Here is a 27,814-nt window from a genome sequence, read left to right as displayed (position 1 = left end):
TCTAAATAGGACTAACATGAGGAAGACAACATGAAGGAACATTATAATCAAATTGTCAAAAGTCAGGGACAAAGAATTTTAAAAGCAGCCAAGAGAAAAGCCACTCATCACATATAAGGGAAACGCTCCAAAATACTATAAACATGTTTCTCAGCAAAAAACTACAGCCAGGGTTTGCAAGGGAAATAACTCAATATAGGACACATAATTTACAGTTTTATTTTACAACAGTCACCCAAAGAATCAAACACAAAAAGTACAGGAAATTTGTGTACACACCAAAGATCTCAAAGAATCTAGTCGAGGGCCTGGATCCCATTGCAATGTCCTGCATGAGTCCAGCTGGAGACTTAGAGCCCATGACAATGTCTCATGCAAATCTGTTTCACGGATCTGCACTGGGAAGGCCCAAAGGTCAGTGGTGGAAGCTGGAAAGTCTGCATCAGCAGGATGGAGGATCAGTGCCAGCAGGCTGAGGATTCTGTACTAGTCAGGAGGTGATGCTTAAAGTAAGAACCAGCGCTGTCCCAAAAAGAGCCCAGCCATCCTCAGGGACAATGAGGTCCTGAGCTCCTCCAGGGATGAAACAGCCAGGTTCATATCGGAAAGAGGCTCACCAAACTCCTCCAGGAGAACCAACAATACTACCCCTTCCTCGCCAGGTCTCCTTTTTATGCTGGCTGCAGTCCTCAGGTGGGCCACCCACACCACGCTGATTCAGGTCATCCTGTGTTCCAAGGTGACCACCAGTGGTCAGTCCGCCTCCCCAGGGAAGTGGGATAATGTAGCCAGAGTACTGAAGGAGGTCTGAAGCCGGAGTCTGCCAACCTAGAATACTGTACCCTTAAATGCAAGGGTCCACATAGACTGAAAGCAAAGGGATGAAAAGAGATTACATACAAACGGTAACTGAAAAACAAAACAACAAAAAACCAAGAATGGTTGCATAAGTACCAGAAAAAGGCAGACTTTAAGTAATGAACTGTCTCTAGAAATAAAGGAGGTTATTATATAAGAATTACAGGGTCGGCTCAATGGGAAGGTATATATACATAAAGCAAATAAGATAAATTTGAAGAGAGAAACCGACAACAATATAAACAGTCAGAAGCTTCAGTGTCCTGCTCTCAATGATGGATAGAAGGTCCAGAGAGAAAATCATTAAACAAAGCGCTGGCTTGAACAACACTATGTATTAAATGGATCTTATGCAGACATATGAGGAATTTTATAATCCAAAACAGAAGGAAGTCCATACCTGGAAATGTACATGGAAAAGTCTCCAGAGTAGATCACTTGTTAAGTCACAGAATACAAATCAACAAATTTTAAAAGATAAAAACTATGCCAACCACCTTTTCTGATCACAGTGGAATAGAAAGAGGAATCAGTAAGCAAGTGGAAAAATTCACACAGCGTGGAAACTAAACAGCAGGCTCGAGGCTCCAGCGTTACTTGTAAAAGCTGAAGCTGTTTTGGTTATTGACCCTCCGCCACCTGTTTTTCTCTCTGGAAACTTGTGGACATTCTCTTTACCTCATTATTCTGACATTTTGTGGTCCAGGCCTTTGGCATCTGTTTATTTTTATCACTATACTGAGTGCTCAGTGAACCTTTTCAATCTGAAACAGGTCTTTCAACCTTGAAATACTTTCTGTAAGTGTTCCGTAATTTCTTCCTGTTTTCTTTGTTCCTTCTTTATGGAACTTTTTGTTATTTAACACTTAATTTTTGCACCCAGCATGGTGGTGCACACGTGTAATCTCAGTACTCACGAGGCTGAAGCAGGAAGATTGTTGCAAATTTGAGACCAGCCTGGCCTCCAAAGTGAGCTCAAGGCCAGCCTGAATTGTACAGTGAAATCTTGTCTCAAAAAGCCAAAAGAAAAAAAGAAAAAGAAAAGAAAATAGAAAAACCGCAAAATTTAATTTTTCTTCTTCTCTTCCATTTCTTTTTCCTGTTATTCTATTTCTTTGATTTTTCTTCAGTTTTTGTCTTCCAAATTTTTCATTTTTTCTATTATCCCTAAGATTTTATTAAAATGTCTGTGACTCTTCTTTTTTAAGCATCACACTTTTCTTGTTTTATGGTTCAGTTCTATCCGTTGCTCTCTAACATACTAGAGTCATTTTTGAAGTTATCCCTTCCTAAAATCACATAGGTTTTGTGTTCTCCAAGATTTTTTCCTCTCCTATTTTTTTTTGTCTCTCTCTTTTTAAAAGTTTTTTCAAATACCTACTTTTATGCTTGTTCTTATCCAGTTCCTCCTATGTCAGAGTGTTTCACTACAACAAAAACTACTTAGGAACTTGCATTCATTTGTGAAACCTGTCAGGTGTTGTTGTAATGGTGCTGTGGCTCGGGGATTTCCAGCTCTAGCAGGTTTACCCTACGTAGACCGACGTAGACTCTGTACTGGGCGGGCTACTCAAAAGAGTCTCTCTCTCTCTCTCTCTCTCTCTCTCTCTCTCTCTCTCTCTCTGTGTGTGTGTGTCTCTCTCTCTGTCTCTCTGTGTCTCTCTCTCTGTCTCTGTGTCTCTCTCTGTCTCTCTGTGTCTCTCTCTCTGTCTCTGTGTCTCTCTCTCTCTCTCTGTGTCTCTCTCTCTCTCTCTCTCTCTCTGTGTCTCTCTGTCTCTCTGTCTCTCTCTCTCTCCCTCTCGCTCCCTCCCTCTTTTCCCTCTCATTTCCTCTCACTCCTACATTATCTCCTGCATTTGACTTTTGGCATTTTTTCCATGGTGCCCAGATATGATTCTCTTCCTGTTTTATCTTACACCGAGTCCATTTCATTTCCTGACTTTCTAAATTAATGTTATTCACTAATATCAAGGAATGTTCACCCATTTTTTTCTTCAAATGATTTTTCCAAGCTTTTTGCTCCCTCCGTTTCCTCTTCTTCTTCCTCCCCGTTTCTTCTTCTCCTATTGCTTTTGGTCTGGACAGTTTCCATGGTCTCACAGATCTCTCTGGCTGTACTATTTCCTTAGGTCTTCTTGGTCTCTGGGCTTGGGATTTTATGACTTTTATTACTGTCTTGAGATTTACAGCCTCTGTCTCCTGCCACTTGTGATCTGCTGTTGAGCCCATTTCATGACTTTTTAGTTTTACTTTTTATACTTTTTTAGCTCTCAAAATTCCATTTAAAAAATAATCTCCATTTTAAGATTCCCTATTTGTGGACTTCTGTTAACATAATTTATTTAAATATTTGAACATAGTTTTCTTAATTTCTTGCACATATCTATAACAGCTGTTTTGAATTCTTTTCAGCACCTATTGACTGTTTTATTTTTCTTGGCACATTTTCCTAGTTTATTTTTCATTCCTAGTAATTTCTGATTGCGAGCTGAACATTGCAATGATTCAAATTTCTGTTTTATTTTCTTGAAAGCTATTTGTGTTTTGTTTTAGTAAATTAATCTGGTTCTAAATCACAGATTTAGTCTCTTCCATGGTGTGCAACTGCCAATATCGAAGACTGCTGGCCATTCAGATATAGTAGCAGACTCTTCTCAATTTGTTTTCTCCTTTGGTTATTTTTCTCTCACTTTTTGCAGGCATCTTTTGGGTTTCCCCTACCCACAGTCTCACTCATGCATATTGAAGCAGTCATTTAGGAATGGATAGGACATTTATTATCTCAGCTCTTGCATAACCCTCTTGTCTGCAAGGAGCTCCCCATTGCTATTCTGGTTGACTGTCCACACTGAACTGAGATACAATGTCAAGCGGACAAAGCTGCAGCTTTTCACTTCCTGTCTAGATTTGAGTCTATGGGCTTTAGCCCATAAAACTACAGGTTTTCACCTTCCCACCTCACACCAAATCCACTGTGCCCAGCTGCTGTGTGCTCTGACAGCCACTTTCCAATAAACCTGTGCATTTCTTTATCCAGCGTGGCAGGGGAACCCCAGGAAAGAATACTACAAACTGCTGGCCATTCAGATACAGCAGCAGATTCTTCCCAATTCATTTTTTGGTTATTTTCCAGAACCCTAACATGGGGATTTTTTTTTTTTTTGGCAATTTCACCTAGTTTTATATTTGTTTCTTTGAAAAGAAATTTCCCAACTTCTCATGCTACCATCCTTGAGGTGGATCTTAGATTGGATGTTTTAGGTTTTTGTTTTTTTACTCATGTATTCTATTGACCACAGCTTTGATTCTGATTAGAGATGAACTGGTGCCAGGAGGCTGGTCTAGACTCGTGGAAGGAGAGTGCTGAATTTTGCATGTCACCTCAAATGTGCAAAAATAAATGGGAGCGGTGAGGCGGATCACTTCAGAGCTGGGTGTGAGTCTCAGTCCGGCCCTGAGGGACCTGTCTGTGGTCTTCAACAACTGTGTCTAACGAAGGACAGACACCTCAGCCATGCTTCTTCCTGTCTCACTCCAGGTCCTCTGTGCGCCTCCCTTCAGCCTTTCCCATGGACGCCAAGATAGTGCACATGGCGAGAGAGAACGTTCACTTCTGCTCAGACACCTGGCACTCAGTCTCCATGTCATTTCCTTGTGCTTTTCTAAGTAGCTGCTGAACTCTCTCTCTCTCTCTCTCTCTCTCTCTCTCTCTCTCTCTCTGTATTGAAGAGACCGAGGACTTCTCTCTAGGCCACACTCAGGCCACCACAGTTAAACCTCTCCTCACTGCAAACTCTCACATCCCCTCCCACTCTAACAGTGTATGTTTTATTTTTCGTAGCCTCAGGTCTAAGTTTATAGACTTGAGTTGTACACAAATTATATATTCAGGCCCCATGGATAAAGCAGTAGAGGGAAGTGCAGTAGCTTCGTAAGATCTCTGTTCAGTAAAATATTCAACCTAGGAATCTGTCTGAGAAGCAGTTTGCAGAATTCTTAGCCAAGCCACCCCCTTGATAATGTCTGTCAGTGATTCCTGGTGGGGTTATTGCTCTTGCCTTTGTGCCCTCCTAGGCTTCTATAGCTGAATGCAGCTATGCCCCAGTAGCTGACTGTGCCCCAGTTACAACCATCTTTCACCAGATGCTCTCTCCAAGCCAGTGCATGTTTGTAGCTACATCCCCAGCCCGTAGCATGGTTATGCCAGCAGAGCAGATGATCAGAAAATTTCTTGCATTAATGAAATTTAAATAGGGAGCTGGAGTATTCTCATCACAAATCAGTAACTTTTAAAATCATAAATTTAAGGAGTTTGAAATTCTCTCAACTTGTATTTATCATTAGGTCCAACTTATACATGTCAGGAGGCCACTTAAGTGTTCACTGCCATACACTGAGCATGCCCAAGGTGCTGGAATTTTCCTAAGTGTTTTGCAGCGAACTACAGGAGAAGACGAAGCAGCATTCAAGACCAAATTTGGGAGTTAGATTAGGTGTACTCACACCGGTTTCCATACACACTAAATACTGTGATAGGCACCTTACACACATGAACCCACTTATTTTCACAAAAACCCTTTTGGAGAAATGAAGCAAGTTGCTTTCACAGTGTCTTAAAATCCAAGAACTCTGTGTTGCTGTTGCTACTGTGAACACTTCTTAAAAACTTTTCCTCTTAGCCCTGACTTGGAGGAAAGAAGCTCTGGATTGGGGCTGTGGCACAGAAACTGGTGGGTCTTCCGAAGCCCCCTTAAGGGTCCCAGACCACCAGGGACTGGAAGGACTCCCCTGGCTCTCCCTGATGGTTGGAGGAGAAACCATGGAGAGGTGGCTCACCGTGTCTCTGGGCCAGCAATCTATGGGACCGCTCAGCAGCCTGCTCGGTCCTATGGGTCCCTGGACTGCTGGGGAGCAGGACAGTCCCTCACGACTCCAGATGCCAGACTCCTGTCTCTGCTCCTCCAGCTTTTCATAGCCAAATGAAGCAGCGTGATTGGAGCAGCACTGAGGTCAGATCAGCTACTTGCTCTGATGCTGCAAAACCCAGGAGACATTTGCACTTACTGAGCACTGATTTCATAGCACCCTTCACGCTCACCCTACGGCTTACTGTACACAGCATCCTGTGGCCTAGCTATTATTAGCATCATTTAAAAGACAAAACCAAGCCAGCAAGGCTGAGCGAATGCTGCCCCGGCTCCCACAGGTGGCTGGCACAGGCAAGGCCTGGGCTCTTTGCCTGCAAGACAAGCAAAGTGCTCTGTAGTTGGTTGGAGGTTTTCCAGATTTGCCAGGCCTACCAGACTTGGTGTGGGAAATTTCTAGCCAGGCCACTGAACCAAAACCTTTCCAGATGAAGTAGATGTCTACTAGAGAAACCTCTGGGGGGCGGAGGGGCACCATAACCAGCGTGGCCCAAGGCCAGCGGAAGATCATCTGCTTGTGGGCCTTTCTTTCTGGGGAAGAGCCGCCGTGGGATCCAGTGGGATCCAGTGGGATCCAGTCCAGCCCACAGAGGACTTCACAGTGCCCACAGGAGAGGGCTCACGTTGACCAGCTCCTGAGTGGCAGCCGCTGGAGCTCTGATCACAGACAGGACGCTGACGCCACTACCCACTGCCACAGGAAGCCTCGAGCTACACCAACTGATCCAGAGGAGACAGATCCTCCTGGGGATGGGCTTTCTCTTTAGACCTGCTGCTTACAGCCAGAAGGGCGCTGACCTCTGACGAGCCACGGGGAGCAGTCGCTGAAGCCCTGCGAGGTACGTCTCTGTGCGTTCTGCTTCCCGGCATCTCTCATCTTTAACTTGCTCTAGATGCTCTGAGGCCAAGCTGTCTGATGATCGGGCAGAGACATCGCCCTGGGATTTGGAGGTGGAGAACAAGGCCATGTGTTGGCTGTGGATAGGCTGCTCTGACCCCTTTCCATCTCAGAGATGTTTTGATTTAAAAAGGTCATCCATACAAGATGGAGTCTGCATTGGGGCTGGGCTGCAGGAGGGAGATGACGGGGGCACACAGAGCAGCTGTGGAGCTGGAGGTCAGGGACTCGGCCTCCCTGGAAAGGGGCCAGTAATATTCACTGGGCACAGCCTTGTGAGGTGGCAACAACACATGGGAGCATCTGACAGGCTTTCGGTTTGCTCGGTTTGTTTTGGAGGGAGATGATTCTGTCTGGGGCCTGTAAGTGTTGGTGTGACTGAACGGATTTAGTGGTAACCATTTTGGCCTAGACTTCTATTACATCTGGAAAGGAAAGAATAGTTGAAAACATATTTTGAGAGGATCCTTAAAGTTTCTAGGGCCTTGATAGTTTTTCTATTCACTTTGTAATTGGCCATTGATTTTACCCCACTGACCCATGCTACACGGGAGCTGAAGACTGTTACCGTATGGGTGTGTCGTCTTTGGGAATTCCCTAGATACACGTGGGTGCCCCTGCAGTGCCTATCCCTGCACCTAGAGTAAGGACGGAACCCAGAGCTGTGCTGTGCAGGACCCTGCAGACAGCAGCTGAGCTGAGTGACGAGGCGGCCAGCGTCTCGAGAGGGGGACCTGTGTCTGTGCAGCAGCTCCCGCCTAGGGAGACTGGGAGGGAGGCCAGGCCACACGGAGCTCTACTGTGTGCTGAAGGCTGTGGGGATGCAGGGTGGCTATGGTGGCTGAGGTGGGACCTGTAACAGATGTGACAGGAGAGGTCCTTGAGGCTCAGCTATTATCACCACCCACATTTCAGTGTTGATTTTCATCTCTGAATTTTGTGATTTTCATCTCAGTATTTTGATTTTCATCTAATTTGTTGCCTTCCTGCAGCTTCATAATTCGCTGGCTTCCAAAACCGTGCTAATCTGGCTGAGGCATCGCTTCTGAGTGGGGTGCACCTGCCACGCCTGCACTGCAGGGGTGGGGTCCAGGCCCATCTGTCTCATTTCCTCGCCACACACCTGTGCCTCACGGAAGGATGCTGGCCAGAGCAGGGGCCTCCCCCAAACACAGGCTGGCTCCCTAGGCCCTTGTTCTGCCCTGGGGGCCTCAGTGTACTCTGGGGAGAATTTTCATCTTCCACATTACAGAAGTGGGGATGGTGGCACCCAGGGGACCGCAGATTTAACCCAGCTACAGTCTTGGGGGAGAATGGTAAAAACACAAAAGGTCACCAAAAAGTTTAGAGAGAAAGCAGGGACCACTGGGCCAAGAACAACAGTTTCCCCAAGAGTAATTAGCATTGGACCGCTTCTATTCTGAGGCAGAATGAGCATAATTTATTTTTTAAAAAAAACTTTTTATTTTATTTTGGAGTAATTCTAGACTTGCTGAGAAATCACAAAGGTAATTTTCAGCCAGGTTCCCATAATGTTAACATCTAACTTAACCACGGTCCACCTGCTGGAGCTACAATGTTAACAGCCGTACAATAGCGTGAATCAGACTCCAAACTGTGAGGATGAAACCTGTTTTTTCACTACTGACTTCTGTTGCTTTTGTTCTAGGATCTGATCTAGCATGTGAGTCCTGAGTTTGCCTCGTTGTCTTAGTTTTGTTCTGATCTGTGGCGGTTCCCCATCTTCCCTCTTCCTTTATGAGCCTGCCAGTCTGGAAACTTGAGCCTGTGGAAACTGTGCCTCGATTTAGATTTATCTGCTCTTTCCCGTTGGCCTACATAGTGGGTTTTAAGGAAGAATTGAAGCACAGCAGAAGTCCATGGTAGTCATAACCTAGCTGTGCTGTGGCCTGTGTCCCTCCCTATGCATTGGGGCCACACCCACAACCCCAGCAGAGCTGAGCACTGAAAAGAACCACAGCGCAAGCCCAGAGCTTGGTGGCGCAGAGAAGGGTCCTCCCATCCCTGCGTGGTTCCCGGTGTCCCCTGCTAAGGAGCCCTGTGTCCTTTGGGTCTTGTTGTCCCCATTCTCTGTGGCCTCTTTGCACACCTGACACCTGGGCTGGGAGACATGCTGGGACTAGGAGGAAACAAGATGTGTCCCAAAGAGACACATCTTGGGACAGGCATGCCGAATGGTTTCTTGGAGCCTGTGAGGTCCCTGAACTTGTAGGCCATTGTGTGAGGGTGAGGATTTTCTCTCCAGTGCATTTGTGGCCTTCATCAGCTTCCCAGAGGTGCCTGCCAGTCCAGTAATGATTGGTGTCACCACGTCGGATGTTCAATGAGGATAACCTACACTTGCCTCTCGGTGTGTTGTGGCCGTGAGGTGTGGAAAGGGTCTGGGCAGAGAAGTCAAGTGAAAGTGGTCATGTCCTGGTGGCTGCTGACCAGGAGGCCAGAGTTCAAGCTTCAGTCTCACCTCACTGTGTGGTAGCAGCCTGGTCCTTCCTCGGGGACTTACTTCTTTACATGTTGATAATAGGGCAGCACGATCTTCTCCAAGGTAAACCCTAAAGCTCCTTCCTTGGGCGAGTTGTACTTCTATAGTGAGCACCAGTTCCATTCTTCTGATGCCGCTCAAATCTCAGTATCAAAGTCACTGGGAGATCTTTGTAGTTAGAAAAAGGCACATTTTATAGGACGACTTTTTTATTGATTTTTTGGGCATAATATGTATTTTGAAATCTCATAAAGGAGAGCATGGCTTAGTGATGTTTCTAAGGAAGAGATGAGTTTACTGCAGTAGAGAAACATGAAGCTCCATGTTTTGAGTGTCCCCAGGTCAGGCTGACCAAGGGTTGTGTTTGGATCTCAGTGCTTGGACTGCTCAGAGAAGTGCATTCCCTGAGGCAGATGTGGGAATCCTGTCCTGGAGTGACCATACTGCCCCTGGCCTGTGCTGAGAGCTGCAAAATGAACCAAGTGGGAAACTCACCATCATGCTTATGTTTACTGCACTTCACCATGTTTGATCTGAGACCTCTCTGGAAGGAGCAGACTCCAGATCTGGAAGGTCATCACCTCTCCAGGGCAGGGCGTGGCCTTCAAGCCCCATCTTTCCCACTCTTTGCTGCGGACTCCAGGACCCACAGGGCCAAGCTTGCACCTAACCCTTAGGAACTGTGTGTAAGTCTCGGAGTCAGCTTTCTGCCGCATTCATTTACTGCCATAACTCACACTCCAGTCTGATTTCTTTTTCTATCTTTTCTCTTTTTGTCTGGTATTTATTTTTATAAGTGTTCTCAACTCTTTTTTTTTTTTTTGAAATGCCAGGAGATGCATGAATGAATAGACACAGGACAGCATTTCTGGAAAAACCCAATGTATTTAATAAGTACTCTGTAAAAATCAACTCTAGTCCATGATCCGTGCGTGGAAAAACCCTGCAGAGAAACATTCAGCCAGAGTCTGTGGTAGTAGACAAATAGCTAAAGTTTAAGTTGCCTCTTTTGCAAATATTCCACTTTGTGCTATAAAGAGCATATAAAGAATTTTGCTCTGTTTTATTCCTGCCACTTCTGGAGTACAAACTCATTTTTAAAAAATAAAGTAACTTTTCAAAAATCATTGTGCATTAGGATAGATAACCCATACTCATGGTTCTATCTGGGGGATGTCTTTTGGGAAGAGCTGGATGTCCTTTTTCTATGCACTAATATGGGAAAAGAAAGATTTGTATTTTGTGGCTTCCTTCCACCTCTCCACCTAACAGGCTGTGAGTCACCTGTCCAGGTGCTGGGGAAAGTGTAGGTCAAGAGATGTAACTGGTAGATTAAGAGCAGTGTGTGCTAGAAAATTCAACACCAGCTTTCCAGGACACAGATGTGCCCTCCGCATTTATAGGTTTGTTTGTTTTTGTTTTGTTGGTACTGGAGATTGAACCCATGACCTTGTGCTTGCACTTGAGCCGTTAAGCTAAATTCCTGGACCTCATAAGTCTATTAATAATTCACTAATATAAAGACTGTGTGCTTCATAATTTGTACATAATAGGGAAACACATTTTTCTTAATCATCAATGCCCTGCAGCCACCTGGTCTCATAGAAAGCTATTACTGACTTTTGCCATCCTGGGCCGGAGAATAGCAGGGCTGGGCTGAGCAGCATTGGCGAGGACCAGAGCAGGTATTTCCATCTATGGTAAGGAATGGATCGAAGAGAAACAAGACATCTGTTAAAACTACAGCCTTAGTCCGTTGGGGGAGTGACTTCTGCTCAAAAGGGCAATGAACAGTTTATAAATTCTCCGAGAAGATTCCTCAAGCTTTTGTTACTCACCTTGACTGTCAGGTCAAGAAAATCCACAAAACAAACTGACCCTGGGTTTGTAGGTTTGTAGTATTTGTCTGCGCCTGTGGTATTGACACTCACAGGGTCATAATTTGCCAAGATAACTCGACTGACCAGGAACTTGGTGTATCACCCAGTACTGCCACCTTACAAACACTGCCGACCTGTGCAGACCACGCTGTGTGGCCAATGCTAAAATCTAATAAATAAGTAGGAGGCAATGGGGTCTAAGTGCTGATGACCTGTGTTTTAGGGTAACGTACCCTCTTACACTTCATATAACTTAATATTACACCTAAAGCATTTATTTTATTTTTACTTTTTTGGCTTTTCTGAGACACAGTCTCACTAGGTAGTATTTGAGCTCAGTGACCCTCCTCTACAGAACGCCCACAGAGAACCTGCCTCCAGGGCTTTCCTGAGTCCAGAGCCTGGTGGCCCCACTGCTGCTCTGCACAGGAAGGGGGAGCCCTGATTGAGACCTTCTGACAGCAGTCAGGTCCCCACCTCAGCTCCAGCTGGTTCTCCCTGAGGCTTGGGGAGCAGGGACAGAACAGGAAAGAGAGCCCTATGCTGACCCCAGCTCCCTCTTGACAGCTGCTGCAGGCCGAGGCTGCTGGGCAGACCCTGCTACCTGGACACCCAGGCTGGTGGCCCTGTTTGTGGAGGTAGGGAACAGAAAGGGAGGCTCTGCCTGTATTCTTCCAGAGTCTCACTTGGACCAGGGCCCCTGGGCTCCCTTGGACCTGTGGTCTTGACCCAAGAGAAGGCGTCACTTCACAAAAGCCACCCCATAGGGCTTTCCCCACCTGGGACCAAGCCTCTGAGTGAGCCTCTGAGCTCTGGCTTTGACGCTCTTCCTGGCACAGCGTAAGTGTACACGGAGTGTGAGCATGTGCGCTGCCTTTTCCAGATGCATTTACAAAGTCAGAGCTGGGTGAAGATGCCAGGAACAGGTGGAGCAAGGAGAGATGCACAAATCTGTCAGAGCTACTGGGAGGACTCGGAAGTCACAAGTGGAATGCAGACTCCCCAACCTTCCTCCCCATGGTCCACACTGCCTCTGGGAGCCACCATACAGCTATGGGCATCCGGTCAGGCCACCATCATGGTGAAATGATGTGGGTGGACACTGTCCCAGCTTCATCCTGGCTTCAAGTAAAGATGCCGCCAACGCTGCAGGAGTTGGGAACCTTCCAGAGTCCCTCCATGGTGAACCCCAGTCCCCTACCCAGCAAAGGCAGACAAGTCAGTATTCTAACAGGACTCTAAAGAGACAGGCCCTGGTGGAAATAAAGATCCAGGTCAGAAGGGCCTGAGTGCTGGGAATTCAGGAGTGACCAACCAGGGATTTCAGGCCAGGCAAGAGTCCACATCACTATAAAGTTGAGTGTGGGCTCAAGATCAGCCCAGCTGAGGTAGGTAGGGTGCAGGTGACTTCCACCTGGGACGGGGGAGAACTCAGAAGCCAGGAAGGTTGGGTGGGCATAGCTGAGGACTGTCAGCCCCTGTCAGGCTAGGTTTATCCCCAAGACCATGATTTTCTGGCTGGACACTGGCATGGTACCCTGGCTGGGAGACTTCTCTCTGGGTTCCAACTCTTACTTTTCAAGGAGGAAGACAAACCGGCCCCGAGGACCCTTCCATCCACACTTTGTTCTGGGGGGCAGGCCACACACATGTATCAGCCTGGATTCAGGTGTCCAGACACATGCCAGCTGCCTTGCACTGTAGGCTCCCTAGGCCCCCATACAGCCCCGTGCTGCCCCTGGGAAGGGCAGAGCGGAAATGGTGGTCTCTGCCCCCAGTCATTAGCTGGCACTTGGCACTGCAGTTAGGTGTCAGGGATCATCACGGAGATGAGAGCTCAGTGTGTGCACACACACACAGACACACACACACACACACACACACACACACTTGTGCACACACCCTGTGACTGAGAGGAAGTCGAAAGCTGGGAGCTGACAAGCTCTGCACTGTGCTCACCTAAGACGGGGTTCTGGGACCCAGGAAGCTGTGTTAAAAGGCTTCTATTCCACCTAGAAGAAATGGCACAGATCCCAAAGAGATGCCCTGTGGAACCCACCCTCCCTGCGGGGTCTGGGCTCCTTCCGTGTCCTTCCATGGCAAAGCCCTTGCCCCCACCCAGCACGGCGGGGCCTTTCATGGGGCCTTGTGGGTCTCCATTTCTCCTCACAGCTAGCCACCTACATTGTCTGGCCCTGCTGAGTCCTGCTTCCCTGCACTGCTCTGCCTCCATGGCTTCTCGTGTCACCTGACCATCATGGCGGCCTGGGATGTGCAGGAGGCCAGAAACCATGCCAGGCCAAGAGCCTGAGGGACAGTGCCTGTAGAACTGTGTTCTTCCACTGCTTGCTTGCACCAACCCAGGTCCAGTTTTGGTGGGGCTGGCCCCAGGGTTCTGCTGTGCACTTGGGGTCACCAGATGAGTCCCTATGTGTCCAGAGGCCAGATGGCACCACACAAGGGCACAAGGGCACTTGGTTACCCCAGCTGTAAACTGGGCTGGAGATAGGGACCTGTTCAGGGGTGAGATCACAGTCTTTTCCTCTAAGGCTTCACAGCAGCACTGATCTCAGCCTTTCTCCAGGTCACAGTGACCCCTGAGGTGGGAACTGTCCCCAGGTTCTGTACTGGGACGTTCTCAGCACTGTTTTCTCTGTGGCTGTCTCTGAATAAGTAGCTGACCTCATCCTCCATGGAGACACCATGGAGACCTCAGCTCTGCTGCCAGCATGAGCAGCTGCCAGAAGACAGCCAAGCCAGGCTGGGGCTTTGGCAGCCGAGCACCCATACTTCCCACCACCGACGGGTCTGTCGCCCCAGACAAGTCAGGGACACACCATTCATATCCAACTCTGTGTGTCACTCTGCTTGTGGAAGACATGAACACAGAAGTCACGGACTCCCCCATCTAGACATGGACATTCCCCGCCCTTCATGCAAGCCAGTCTCTGCCCAGGACCTCACCCAAATGGGGTCTGATGGGAAGCAGGCGGGTGCTGGAAATGCTGACAACGCTGTGAGCTCTTTCCAGAGCCAGCCTTGGGTTTTGTGGTTGTCTGGGTCTGGGGGCTCCAAGGAAGCTGAGGAACCAGCAGGCAGCTGACATGGAGGGCTGGGCTGTGGCTACTGGGAGGAACCAGTTAATTTTGTACAGATGTATCATGTGTCCCTGACTTTAAGCCTGGAAAAATTATACAATCCCGAAGAACACTTTGAAAACAGATGCACGGCCATCGGTCATGCTGCCAGCCTAGCCTTGTTCCTCGGAGCCGGTCATCTCGGTTACCTGCTGCCCAGGTGCTCATTGCAGAAGCACCAGGGACATGTGCTTGTCCCCTTCCTTCCCTTCATCACAGCATAAGCATCCTTGCCATGGCTGCAGGTCTTCATCGTGATCCTGTCCGTGGCATCATCTATTTCACTGCATTCACTGTATTTCCTTTAGGTTTTTTAGCCTGTTTAGTTTTTACCATCTGGGAAGGCTGTGATTCAATGCAAGAGCCACGTGGAACTGCACTGCAGGACTAGAGGCTATTTTTCCCTAATCCCTCCAAGGAATGGCAATTAAACCGGGAGCCCAGTCTCATTTGTCTCATTTGGGGTGGGGCGGGGTGGGCTTTGAAGGGCATTGTCAGCAGCGGTGACTGTGGCCTGAGTGCTTCATCCCCTCTCATCCGGCTCCCTGACGACCAGATTTGTGGGCCAGGGCGGCTGATGTGGTCTTTGGCTGGAGAACAGGCTTTCCTGCCTGTGAAACCAAGTGACTCATAAGGAAACAACCCCAAAGCTTCGGTCTCATTTGTTCTTAATCAGAGGTCCGTGAACCATTCCGGGCTTTGCTGGGAAAGAGACCCTGAAATCAGGGCACCAGATTTGGGTTGGTGAATTTAAATTTTAAAAGTTTATAGACGTTAAATGTTAATCATAGTAAACACATAAGATCACGGTTTCCCTATTGTGCTTCAAAAATGGAGATGGTTTCCATAGTTTCATTAGATTCAGTAGTGGGGCTACAATTTTCAAGACAAGTTCAGAAACTTCCTTCCTCTCCCCCATTTCTGGAGAGTCTGTGATTGAAACGAAGAACTCTGAAGGTCTGTCTTTGTGCACAAAAGCCCCGAGGTCCAGAGTGGCATGGGAACACAGGATCTGAATTTTAAGGATCTGAGATTCCTGCCAAGGGACATAGCGTTAGCATGTGGGAACCTTGGACTGGAGATCAGGTCCTTCGCTGCCAATCTGTGTGTGTCCACTCCACTAAAATGCCGCCTCATTAAGAATGGTTCTATTTCAGCTTCTTTAACTGAAGGTAATTGCTGCTGTGTCAGGAGGGATTCTGCCACGGATCTTGCCATTTGTGGTTCTTTTTTTTTTTTTTTTGAGAAAAAAAAAACAGAAAAAAGGGTAGAAATAATACAGAATTTCAAAAAGTAGTAAGAAATCACTAGTTGATAAATTACATATTATTATCTTACTAGTTGCAAGTGATCTAAAGGATATAACTGTGTATGTTTAAGTGTGCAAGATAGATAACCATACTAAGTTTTTGTTAGTCCATCAAACAGAATGGTTTGTACTGTCATTGCTTGATTGTCATCTTTTTATGCTTTGATTTTGTGACCATTTGTGGTTCTTAACTGAAGAAACTGTTTTGGCATTTTTAAAACTACAAAGATTCCCCCCAAGTTTGCATTTCTCACCAGGTAGCCAGACAGATCCAGAAATACTGCACTGCTTAATTGTTCTTCCCAGCTGCACCCATGGGCCTAGGAGGCGAGCTGTGTTTATCAAGCTGGAGGGTTACTAGCTGAGGCTTCAGGAGCTGATAAACTGAAATTCATGAGACCAAATCAAACAGTTCAACCACCGGAGCAGGAGACGTCAGCCCGTCAGCTTCCTGAGGACCGTTGAGCCTTTCTTCCGTGCACAGCTGCTGTTATTAGCAACTTTTTTGCAGCCCGACTTCCCACGAGTGTTTGGTTTCCTTTCTCAGTAATCCTGTCTCGATCTCCTTGAAGTCTAGAGCGCAGACTAGAAGCCAAGAGAGTGGGCAGGTTCAGCGTCAGGTCCCTGGCTTCTCGGAGTCCCTGCAGGGTGACTGACCTGTCCTCAGTGATGGTCAGTGGTTCCTGAAGGGGCGCCAGCCTGCAAGGCGACGAGCAGCCGTGGGCTGAGGAGAGCAGTAACATTTCCTCCTCGGCGACACTTTGGGGCAGCACAGTGTTAAAGTTAGGTCTTGCGGCTTCTTGGCCTCTGAGTACTGGCTGGTGATTACTAATCAGTAGACAGGGTGACGCTAGATCTGGGTGTCAGTGACAAGTTTCCAGCATTGTTCTGGTAAGCGAAACTGTCCTTTATGCCAGCGAGATATTGCTGGGAGAGAGATAAGGAGATGTTTTCTCATGTTTGGATTTTCCGGGATTGATTGATTTGTTAATTCAGAGATTCAGATTTATTTACTGTGTTCTAGTGCTCAGGGGAGGCCTGAAAGGGCAGATATCAGAAAGGAAGGAAAGATGGAAGGAAGGAAGAAAGAGGGAGGGAGGGAGGAGGGAAGGAAGGGCCCTTCCCTTGGGGGCTGAGGGAGGGCAGACGTGTTTTCTCTCCGGGGGCGCATGCCTCGTGCTGGGGGCTCTGAGGAAGAGTAACCACAGGTAAAGGGCCCAGAGTTCACGCCACATTCATTGCATCCTGAGGGGAGATGTGCTTCAGGTGGCCCCCCAAAGACCTCAAAGAAATCATGCGAAGTGTTTGTGTAGCTCTTCTCCGGAGCTCTCACTTCTCACCATGGCCCAGCTGCTGTGGTCCTGAGTGGTGGGAATCCTCACCTTAAGCTGAGCACCGAGAACCAGTGGATGTAGCATGGGCAGAGGTGACCTGGAGGAAAAATGGCACTAAACATCTGAGTTTTATCATTTGGGCCTCAGCAGAGACTTTTACATGGGAATGTATAATTTATAGATTGCTTTTATTCAACTTGATCCCTTGAGGCAAGCAGGAGGCGAACTTCTGCCCCCATAAAATACTGATCTTGACTGTTGTCCCCGGGCCCCGCCTGTCCTCCGTGCCCCGAGCTTGCCGGGGTCCCAAGCTGCTCCATGCGATCAGCGTGAGGCCAATTCCTGCAACAGGTGCTCCGGACAGGGTGGGTCACTTGCTGACTTCCACAGGATCTGAATGTGTGTGGCTGGCAAGGCTGGCGTCCTGCAAGGCACTGTGTAAACTGGACCGGGAACAGCAGAGCGGCTCTAGCTGCCCCAGGTGTGGCACAGAGAAGCCTACAGTGACCAGCCCAATATTCATTACCAAGAACAGCAGGGGTCAGGGCTCCCCTGTCACAGGTTCACAGTGCTCTGGGAACTCGGAACCACAATATCCCTGTTTTTGTCAGCTACAGAGTCTGGGCAAGTTCTCAATTCCCCTGTCCCTGGTCACCTTGACTGTGTGGGGTCCACGGCTGAGGCAGGCGGTCATCCCAGCTCACTGCAGGCTCAGATGAGAGGTGGAGCCATGCCTACCCCTGGGTGCCTGGTCACCACTCAGGCTCGGGTCACAGCTGCACCTGTCCCTCTGTAAAAGAGGCCTTCACATCCCATGGTGACGGTGCAGCCGTAAAGAATGAGCTGAGCATAGAGACTGCAATGGCCTCCCACGCAAAGCCAAGCTGTAAGGACCAGGGTGGGGACAGAGGGACAGAGGCTGGGGACCATGAGCCACCCTGTGTTGAGGCCCTGCACCTGGCCACAGTGGCCATGGTGGCTTTGTGGACCTCTTTAACTTGCCATCTCCCCACCTCAGAGGAGGAGCCTGAAAAATATGCACCCCCTGGATTGGATCTGATTTCACATGGCATCACGGTTTTGGAATTTATCCATTTTCCCACAATGGCTCAAATCTGTCCCTCTTCACAGCTGAGTAGCGCTCCATTGACCACATATTTTGTGTCTTTCTCACTTAGTTTCTCTGCTATGAGAAATACAAAGTATCAATAATTACAGAACAAAATAAAAGAGAGGCAGCAGGAAATGGGGAGATAGATGGGGGAGATGGGCAGGGGGTCCAGGGAAAGAGGAAGAGGGGAAATGGGAGAGTGAAGGTATTAAACGACCAAGATTCAACATGGGTATGTACCAGCTCTTGAGGTGAATGAGAACCGTGTGTGTATCATCTATCCCAAAAATATATAAATGCAAACTATACAAGGGTACACAACTTGGTGTTACTTTTGTTTTTTTCTGGTACTGGGAATCGAACTCAGGACCTTAAATTGGTCAAGCAGGCGCTTGTACCACTGAGCTATATGACCAGCCAATCACAGAAATATACTAACACGAAAGTATAGATTCCAGCTGTCCCCAGACCCTCAGGATCATGTGGGGCACAGGGGAAACTGCTCCAGGCCTAGCTACCCCTACCTCTGCCCCTGCCCAGGAAGTAGGCTCATAGACCTCAGCCCTGCAGGCCCACTCAGGGTCAGGGTGCACCTGGATCAGGGTGCCTCAGCCTCCTGGCTTGTCTCCCTATGAGGACCCCATCTGGGCCCTGCAGCCACTGCTGACTTGTGTCTTTCCGAGGGTGGAAGGACCGCCAGCCTGGGGCTGACGGGCTGATGGGCTAACGGGCTGACCGTGAGGTGGCCGTGGCAGAGGACTGAGCGTGGCTGTGGTGGCACCTGCCTCTCTGTACCTGCATCAGGTACTCAGGCACACCTGGCCAGCCAATCTCTGCTGTCCTAGTTGAAAAGTGGGGCAGTCAGTGGCTCCTCTGGGCAGGCGGAGGTCAGGGTGAATCTTGCTGGTGGCCTCAGCTTGCAGTCCAAGGCCCGGCAGAGACCCTGGGACCAAGAACGTGGCCAACATCTTTGTGCATTTCCCATGACACCACCTGTCTCTATGTGGCTTCTTTGGATTCTGTGATCCTACTAGGGCACTGCTTTTATTTTCTCTTCCTCCCTTCCGTGGTCTTTGGCTTTATTTTCTAACTTTCTAAGCCAGGAACTTTGCTTGATTTCCAGAGCTTCGTCTTTTCTCCATAGTGCAAGCATTTAAAATTCCTCTTTTCCTTTAGAGGCACTATCTTGGCCTTTGGTCTCCCCCAACATCATGCTCACCATGCTGGGTGGGGGGCTTCTGGGGGATGTCCCACCTGCTTTCTTCACAGCAGTGATTTCCAACAGGGAAACCACGTTCTTTCACTGCCCTTAAAACCAGTCTCAGAGGTGGTCGCAGGCCCTTTAGAAACACAATGGTGAGAAACAGGAAGTGTCTGAGTGCAGTACTTGAGGAGGCAGGAAGTTCCTCTTGGAGCTTTTCTTCTGGTGGTGCAGCGGGTGCGTGCACACGGCACCAGGGCGTCCTGTGCTGCAGACAGTAATGCTGTTCCCTGATGGTCACACTGAAAAAGAAAAAGGGGTTGACAAAGCCCGGCCTGTGGGTGTCCCCACAGCCTGCCGCTGGGAGAGGTACCCATTGGAAGGGGGCTCTACTGTGACTCCCAAAGACCTGCTGACCCCCTCCAGGCACTTTAATCAGTGATCTCTTGGGGGGAAAAAATCCTCTATGAGGTCATGCACAGTTTCTGTCTTCTCCTATTTCTCTAAGAACTAAAACCCCTAAAATCCAGGGACGTGTGGGAGAAACTTCCATTTTCCAGAATGGTGAGAGATAGATTTCTGTGGTTTAACCACTTAGTCCTTGGCACTTCGTTAGAACATCCCTAGCAAACCAACTCTCCACCGCCACTAGGGCCCTAATATCTGCCCCTGCCCCTGATACCCACTGCCCTACACTGTGTCTATGGGTCTCCCTACTCTATGGCCTTCACATAAATGGGGTCACACGGTACCCACCCTGCTCTGACTGGCTTCCTTCACTCGGCAGTGTTCTCAGGTTCACCAATCATCTGGCTTGTGATAGAATTTCCTTCCCTTGTAAGGCTGAATAATTCCCATCACGGGCATCTACTGCATTTCTTTTTATCCATCCATCCATATGTCTGTCCATCCATCCATCCATCCATCCATCCATCCATCCATCCATTAGTCCACCCATCATCCATCATTCACTGATAGACACTTGGGTTGCTTCTATCTGGGATACTGTGAATAAAGTGCTATAACCATGGGGTACAGCACCCTGTTTGAGGTTTACACCCAGGAGTCAGATTGCTGTGTCACATGATAATTCAGTGTTTAAATATTTTAGGAACTGCCATATAGGACTTGGGTTTGACTTTGAGTGAAACAGGGGTCGCTGGAGGGTTCCGTGTAGGGAGGAGACATGAGATGGCCTCTGTCTCAAGGAGTCACAGTTGGCTGTTCTTTGGAAATGGGCCTGTGGGAGGGCAGGGGAAGGAGCAGGGAGACCGGGCAAGGCTGCTGCAGGTGTCCTGGAGAGAGTGACAACAGCTCAGTGGAGATGGGAGTGCAGGCAGGGACAACAGGCCCAGTTCCTGCTGCATGGTGACTGGGGCATCAGCCTAAACGAGTGAGGGCCCAGTGACTACAGTGAGAAAGGGCACAAGCGACTGGAAGACAGAGCTGCAGTTTGCAGGCACAGGGAAGGTATGAGCCCAGCAGGGCGCAGAGGGGACCAGGCGCTCAGTTCTGACCACTGAATCAGGGATGTCTCAGGAGTTCCAGGGACCAAGTAAGGGTGATGTTGCCACCTGGTTCTCTGAGTTCCTCCAGCCTCTTTTTGGACCTTTCCCCTCAAGGACATCACAGGCCCACAGCCCATGTACACCCAGATGCTCCGGGTCCTGAGTGATCTTTTCCAGCGTGTGTGACAGTGAGCAGTCCCAGTGGGGCCAGCCCATGACAAGCAGGGGGCCGCTTCAGCTCTTAGACCCATGCCCTCCCCAGCTGAGCCAGGGCGTGCAGGCTGCTGGACACAGCTGTCCCGCCTGGTCCTATGCTCACAGCCTCAGCCCCCTGTTGCATGGAAGAATCCTGCTCTCCAAGGCCTCGGGCAGCTGGACCACTCAAGGGTCCCCTCTCCAAGCAGAGAGGACAGTAGAAGGCCAAGAAAGCACATCTGTCCTCAGTGTTGAAAACTATCCAGCCCTCTGCCCTCCAAAGCAATGGGGGAGTCTCGGGGGTCATCAAAGGGTGCTTCAGGCTGGATCTGTCCCCATGACCATTGTCAGGGTATGCAAGGGAAGAGGAAGCTGGGGCCAGGTGGAGGCAGGAGTGTGGGGGGCACATAACCGCTTGGGGATGAGTCCAGTCACAGAGCCCATTCCTGCTTGGTCCCGGGTGAGGGTGGCCACACTGAGCAGCTATTGGTTCTGCATGGCACTGGGCACTTTATCCACAAACCACGGGCTTTCAGATGCTGGCTCAGCTAGGGCGAGACATTGGCCCCATCCTACTCCTGATGGTGGCCACTACCAGCACTAGGGCTGGCCAGGGGATGTTCACTTTCCTGCGAGTTTACACTGCACATTTGATGGTTTAGAAAACTCACCTGTTGGATGCCTACACCGCACTGTTGATTCTGAACTCAGACCCCTGACAGGGGGCAGAAGACCTTAATCACAAGAGGACAGAGCATATCTCCCCATCCCCATCCCAGGAAACAGTCCCTCTCACTGGGCCACCCTCCCACACACACACACACCCTTTCTATCCAATCCCGTTCCCACTGATAACCCTGTCTCAGCCTCTCACCGCTATTCTCACTCAGGGCCCCTGTTTCCCTCTCCTTCTGCAGCTCCGGCTAGGGTCTCCATGAGGGGCAAGTCAGCCCTGCTAGAAACTACCCCAGGTCAACCTGCCCTTTCTCCTCCAGCCATCCTGGCTCACTTTGCTCCTGAGCACCTGGCTGCCTCCTGTCACTGGACCCTGTGGAGCCCTCACCCCCTTGGGGTCTTGCCTCTCACTGCTGTCTGTCCTGTAGACCTTGCAAAGCCAGCTTCCTGCTGCCTACACAGGGAGGTCTCTGACCAGCCCAGTGCTCTGACCTCCCAGGGTCCTGGTAGACTTGCTCTGAGCTTAAAAGAAGTGGTTGGGCATAGTGAGTTCCTTCTGGGGTGCAAATCAGACGGCTCCTGGGGCTCCCCTGGGCAGCGAGGGTCGTGCAATCATCAATAGGGTCCACTGGGGGCTCTCAGGGCAGAAGGCAAGCTGTCAGTCTACATCCGGAATCCTGAAACAGCCTAGGTATTGGTCCCTTGTAGTTTTCGTGCTGAAAGCCTAGATGTGGGCAAGAACTTCCACACACCGCCTCCGACAGAGGTCCACACACATGTGCTCACGCATAGCAGGGAGCCCTTGGAAACTGTGTCTAAGTCTGAACGGTGTGAAAAGGCTGGCTATTGTATCACACAGGAAGAGGAATATTAAAATTACACAGAGCAGAGTGAGTTAATGCTTCCTTAGAGGCTCTATGTGCCGAACACTACCAAGGTCTTTACTTTTATATTTGCTAATTCTAATCCCCTGCGAGATGGTTATCACATCATCATCTCTCAGTTCTGCTGACTGGAAAAGCAAGGCTTCTAAAGCTCCAGAAAGCTGGCAGCGGTGCTTAGTTATAAACTGTGACATCAGATTCAGGAGACAGACAGTCTGCTTTCAGGGACTCCATTTTAGTCTGGCCCCCTTAGTGTTTTCAATTTCATTAAAAATTTAAAATGTACATATCACCCCAAAAGAAACTAAGAAGTAATACTCCAGAATAGTAATAGAGATTGCCTCTGGTTTTGAGCATATAGGAAAACTTTTATACAATTTCCTATATTAACGTTTTCCTTATAATGAGCACATACTATTTCAATGTAAGGGTTTGAGTTTTATCAATAAGTCAATTGCCACACACAAACTGCAGATAAATTTAACATATTTATATAGAAGCAAAAAAGGGGTGGAAGCAAACAGTTTGTGTTCAACACAATATTTAATATGCTAAGATAGAGCAGGGCTCATTTCACAAGGAAAGGAGACTCTGACTTTACACAGGCGTGAAATTTGCTCCATCAGCAACCAAAGTAGAAAAGTGATAGTCGAGTGTTTTAATGCACGCTGAAAAAAAAAGGTTCCAGAGAATGTAACAGCGCTCGTGTACAGGCTGCTCAGTGGCTTGGAAAGGGAAATAGATGTCTAGGAGCCAGTGTACGGTTGAGGAGAGGTCGGCAGTTTCTACTATCAGTAATACTAAGTTTTAGAACTTCTAGCCAGGGTAAGATAACAAGGAAAAGTACAGAAACATTCACACATTTAGAACAAAGTCATAAAAGACGATATATTTGTCTTCTCGGCAAGTCTACATCAAGTAGCTGAAAACCATTAGAATTAATAAGAAACCTGAATATACAAACTTTAGTAGCTTTCTTTGTCCAGTAATAACACTGACACTGCCAATTCTCCAAAACTAGTATGCGTTCAAAGGCAATGCCAAAAAAAATTAGCACAGAGTGTTTAACCTGTCAAAATTACTCTTAATTGTGTTATAAAACTAAATGACAAAGAACAATGGAGAAAATCTTGACAAAAAGGAATTAAACTGTACCCCTAAGTACGAGCAGTTGAGTCGTGTGTGGTTCCATGCAGGAATAGCTATGCAGCCCAGAAACAGGACCTGGCTTATGGGGGGACTTAGTGTGTGCTAGTGAGGATTTCAAGTCAAAGTGACGGGTTATTCTTTTAAATTTTATTATAAAAGTATCTGATTTGCCAATTCAATCATACATTCATCCTAAAGAATAATTCTAAAGCCTGTACTTTGTCTAACAGTTTTAATTTTTGCCTTTGACATTAAAGCTTTAATCAGTTTGGGTTTACAGCAGAGAACATTTGCACACCTTCCTCTGTTGTGTTTCTACGCAGCTGTGAATCACTATGGGTGAAAGTAAGTGTTTGTATCTCTCTCCCATGTTCTTTCCCTTTGTGGTTGCCTGTGACGTTCTCAAGCCGTTTCTCATCCCTAGAACTTTGGAGCCAGCCTTGTAAACTTCCTCCAAAGCACATGTTGATGAATTGATGGAAACGCTTTCACTTTTGAGTGATTAGGGGAGAATGTGCAGCTGTGCGCTGAGTCCTCCTACTCACGATCAATCACACCTCTACACAAATTTGCACAGTTTTGCTGGATATATGGTGAGCTTTAGTTGGTATTTGAAAATTTTGAAGTTCTAAATAATGATAAGCTATGTATAGGCCACATCCTGTGGGGGAAAATTAACATGTTCCATGAACACCTCAAAAATCACCACGCAAAAACAAATTAAAAGATTCCATCCATCGGGGGCTGGGGATTTAGCTCAGCAGCATAAGCACCTGCCTTGCAAGTATGTGGTCGTGAGTTCGATCCCTGGTACTGATAAAAAAAGCAAAAAGACAAAAAAAAAAAAAAAAAAAAAAAAAGATTCCGTCCATCATCCACCCTGATGAGGTCAGGTCCGGGGAGGTGGTTTGTCTTTGATGGAGCAGAGCCTGACTCAACCACTCTGGATGTCAACTGTGAGTCCCATGCCACCAAAAGTGCCTGCCGGCTGTCCTGTTTGTAAGTCGCTGCACAGGTTGGTGCATGAACACGCCTGTCACCCCGAGAAACGCTCACGTCTGCCCAGAGGGAGGGAAAGGCAGTGTTCCATGATCAAAATGGGGTAAATCAGATTATGTTTATTTGTCTGATAGAGTAGGATAAATAAAAGGAATTAAGGACCTATTCCAATGAAAAAATCTCAGAGACACAAGGTCTGTGCCAAGCAAAGCAAACTGCAGAAAGATTGCCTGTGTTATAAGGCCATTTTGTAAAAGCTTAAAAACCCAAACAAATATGTGTCTGCTTCTCACTGCTTATCCCATGGACCATAAATGCACCAAGTTGTATATGGCGGCAACACCCTCATTTCAAGATAATGATTACTTTCAGAGAAAGCTGGAGGAGAAAATAATGATCAAGCTATGGTCATATCTTTGGATTTGTAATATTAAAAAGGATGGTGGCAGGGAAGAGAACCAAAGTAAGAGGAACAAAATATCAATAACTGTTTAAATTAGTGCTGGTACATTAGTTTCTGTGCTTCACTGTACATTTAAAATGCTCTTAGTTAACACTGAAAAACTGACATAGTTCTTTTGTTTTAGGATCTCTGGATGGGAAAGACATTTATGAGGGTGAACAACAAAGGAAAAAATTAATAGGGAAGGTTAATAAGCTGGCCAGATAAAAATTATGCACTTTTGTGCATACTACATGCTGTAACATTAAAAAGAAAAATTATTAGAATGGTAGTTAATTTTTCTAAGTGAGAAAAATGTTTAGTGTACATGATGGAGTGAGGTATGCATTAAATATATGTGTTACATAAAAAGCTCCTCCTGTCAGGCGTATTGGCACATGCCTATAATGCCAGCACTCTGGAGGCTGAGGCAGGAGGATTGCTGTGAGTTTGAGGTCACCCTGGACTACATAGTGAGTTCAAGACTACACTGTGAGACCCTATCTCAAAATATAAAAAAAGCTCTGGCATATCATGGAGAAAATGATAAACACCTCAGTGTAAAATTGAAAAGAGGATGTGAACAAATCAGTCATAAGGTGGAAAATGGTGGTTGGTCAATAGTGATAGATATTAATAGGAAAGTAAATAAAAACTACTGATAATTATTTTTAAATTTGACGTAAGTCATTGGCAAGGGCCTGAGAAAACGGCCTTTGCTTCCACACGGACTGTAAATCAGCCTTTCCTCCACAGAAGCCAGTTCAGCATCGGCTGAGGCGCCTTAGCTCTGAGCACATCTGTGACACTATAATTCCACTCACACAAACATGGCTTCGCAGGCATTGTGCCGTGAAGTGTGTATATCACGAGTGTGTTTACAGCAGGTTTATTTACACTAGCCAAGTTTGAAAACAACTTATTTGACCAATAGTAGTTAAAGAAATGAATGATACCTCTGCAGAGTAGCAGACGGAGAGTAATACGATTTTAAAATTATATTTACTGACATATAATTTACACTGCGGCATTCACCCAAGTGACGATGGAGCAGGATAAACAGTGCAGCCTCACTTTGCGGATAGTTCATGTTAAACCTCTGGGAAACACCCGCCAAGTGATCCTAATGGTTTCCTTCTGATGCTGGACTTTTAAGTGATTTTTCACTTTTCTTTGGCCAAATACAGAATTTTCTGCATTTCTACCTTTGCACATTACATGCATAATAAAAAAGGAGACTGAAAAGTAAAGGGTAACTTTTAAATAAATTAACTTAGAGTGCTTAAAAAGTACACCCAGCTTTCTTCTTTTATTTCTGGAAGGAAACACTTATTCCTACTCCACTGTGTGTGTGAGTCAGTCGGGCGCTGTATCTTGAAAGGGTTACGTCCACGGGCCTGGCAAGTCCTCTGTGGGCTTTCACCTCATTGAAATTCATGGAAGACTTGAGCCAGAATAAAGCACTGGAGCTGAGGGAGATTTGCAGCCCGATTGTGACATTAAAAGCACTGGGAGTGAGGTGGTGCATGGCGGGGAAGCGGAGGAAATAATCACGCCGCGCCCTTACGCATCGTGAGAGAAAGAGGCAGAGGAGCCGGATGAATGCTTTGAAAAGCAGGGCGCAAAACAGGATGTAGATTATGATCCCATTTTCACTTTTTTAAAAATGGCTTTGGAAAATCACATGGCAGGATGCAAACACTGGTTGTCTTTAAATGGTGTTGTTGTCATTATTATTATTATTATTATTATTGTCTTTTTCCTTTTTATCGGTACCAGGGATCGAACTCACGACTGCCTGCTTGCAAGGCAGGCGCTTATGCCACTGAGCTAAACCTCCAGCCCCTTTGTCATTAATTTTGATCTTCTATGTTCTGAATTTCCCATAGCAAAAGCAAATTGCTGTGGCCAGGAGAGATACTCAGTGTGAATGCTAAAAGGTGTGTAGGGACCTCCAGTCCCTCTGCTTGAGAATTTCACTCCTGGAATCTCTGGTAGCAGCCTGATACATACTAAAAGCATCCAGATGTACTCATTTTTAAATTTATTTATAAGCTCTCCTGCCCTTTTTATACGTAACAATCATGTAATATAAGGCATTCTGCGATTTGTTCTTAACCACAATATATATTATGGACATTCTTCTTATTCAGCTATGTCTCTATCATTCTTTTACTAATTTATCTTTATTCATATGCTCAGTTAGATTTTGTTATGTGTAAGTTATCAATGAATATCACTTATAAGAATTCGATGAGTCTCAAGGGCTATAAACTGAAAATTGTTTTCCTCCGGGCCAACAAGATTTTCCCTGCCCAGAGCAAGTAGTGAAAAGTTTTTGTTTCTAAATCCCCTTTTTGCTTCACTTATGATTTTAGCAAATTCCAATACAGCTCCTCTGAGATGACTGTACGTGGAAGATGCTACCTCTTTCCTAGCAGCACCATCTAGTCCTCCTTTCACCTGTGCTGTTTTTGTTGGTAATTTTTAGCTTTCTTGTAATTCACTTTATGGGTTACAGTCATTCATCTAAGTCATCAAATCTTCATTTATCAAGTTTGAAAATAGTGTATTATCTCTCTCTTTCCTTTTGGCCTCATATCCTACTCTTCATAACGTGGCTATTTTTACATACTAACATGATAACATTTACATTGTGTTCAGTGCTTATTTTAACTTCATTGTGTTTCATCAGTAGGTTGATCCTCAAAAACTTTTTTAATTTCAAAGGCAAGCATTACGTGCTATAAGTACATCAATTTTTTCCGGTGGAATAATTGGGTCCGTCAAGGAGGCCTCTGATGCT

The 27,814-nt window shown here is 47.1% G+C and overlaps 1 protein-coding gene across 2 annotated transcripts in view; it reads left to right on the top strand.

Moving 5' to 3' along the window:
• Positions 1 to 6,030: 6,030 nt before the first annotated feature.
• The window catches only part of Blk (BLK proto-oncogene, Src family tyrosine kinase), a 46,775-nt gene continuing 24,991 nt past the window's right edge, over positions 6,031 to 27,814 (top strand). The window contains exon 1 of one of the 2 annotated variants that reach the window (XM_063234948.1): positions 6,031 to 6,622. The gene's annotated coding sequence lies outside the window, so the exon portion shown is untranslated. The remainder of the gene's footprint in view (positions 6,623 to 27,814) is intronic. The other variant, XM_023561577.2, reaches the window with a different exon arrangement.

This window comes from Cavia porcellus, unplaced genomic scaffold (genome assembly GCF_034190915.1).
Source record: "Cavia porcellus strain 051 isolate PalLab524CR breed Dunkin Hartley unplaced genomic scaffold, mCavPor4.1 scaffold_24, whole genome shotgun sequence".
NCBI classification, from domain to species: Eukaryota; Metazoa; Chordata; class Mammalia; order Rodentia; family Caviidae; genus Cavia; species Cavia porcellus.
Note: the sequence above shows the minus strand (reverse complement) of the source record. Positions and strands in the feature narration are given on the sequence as shown.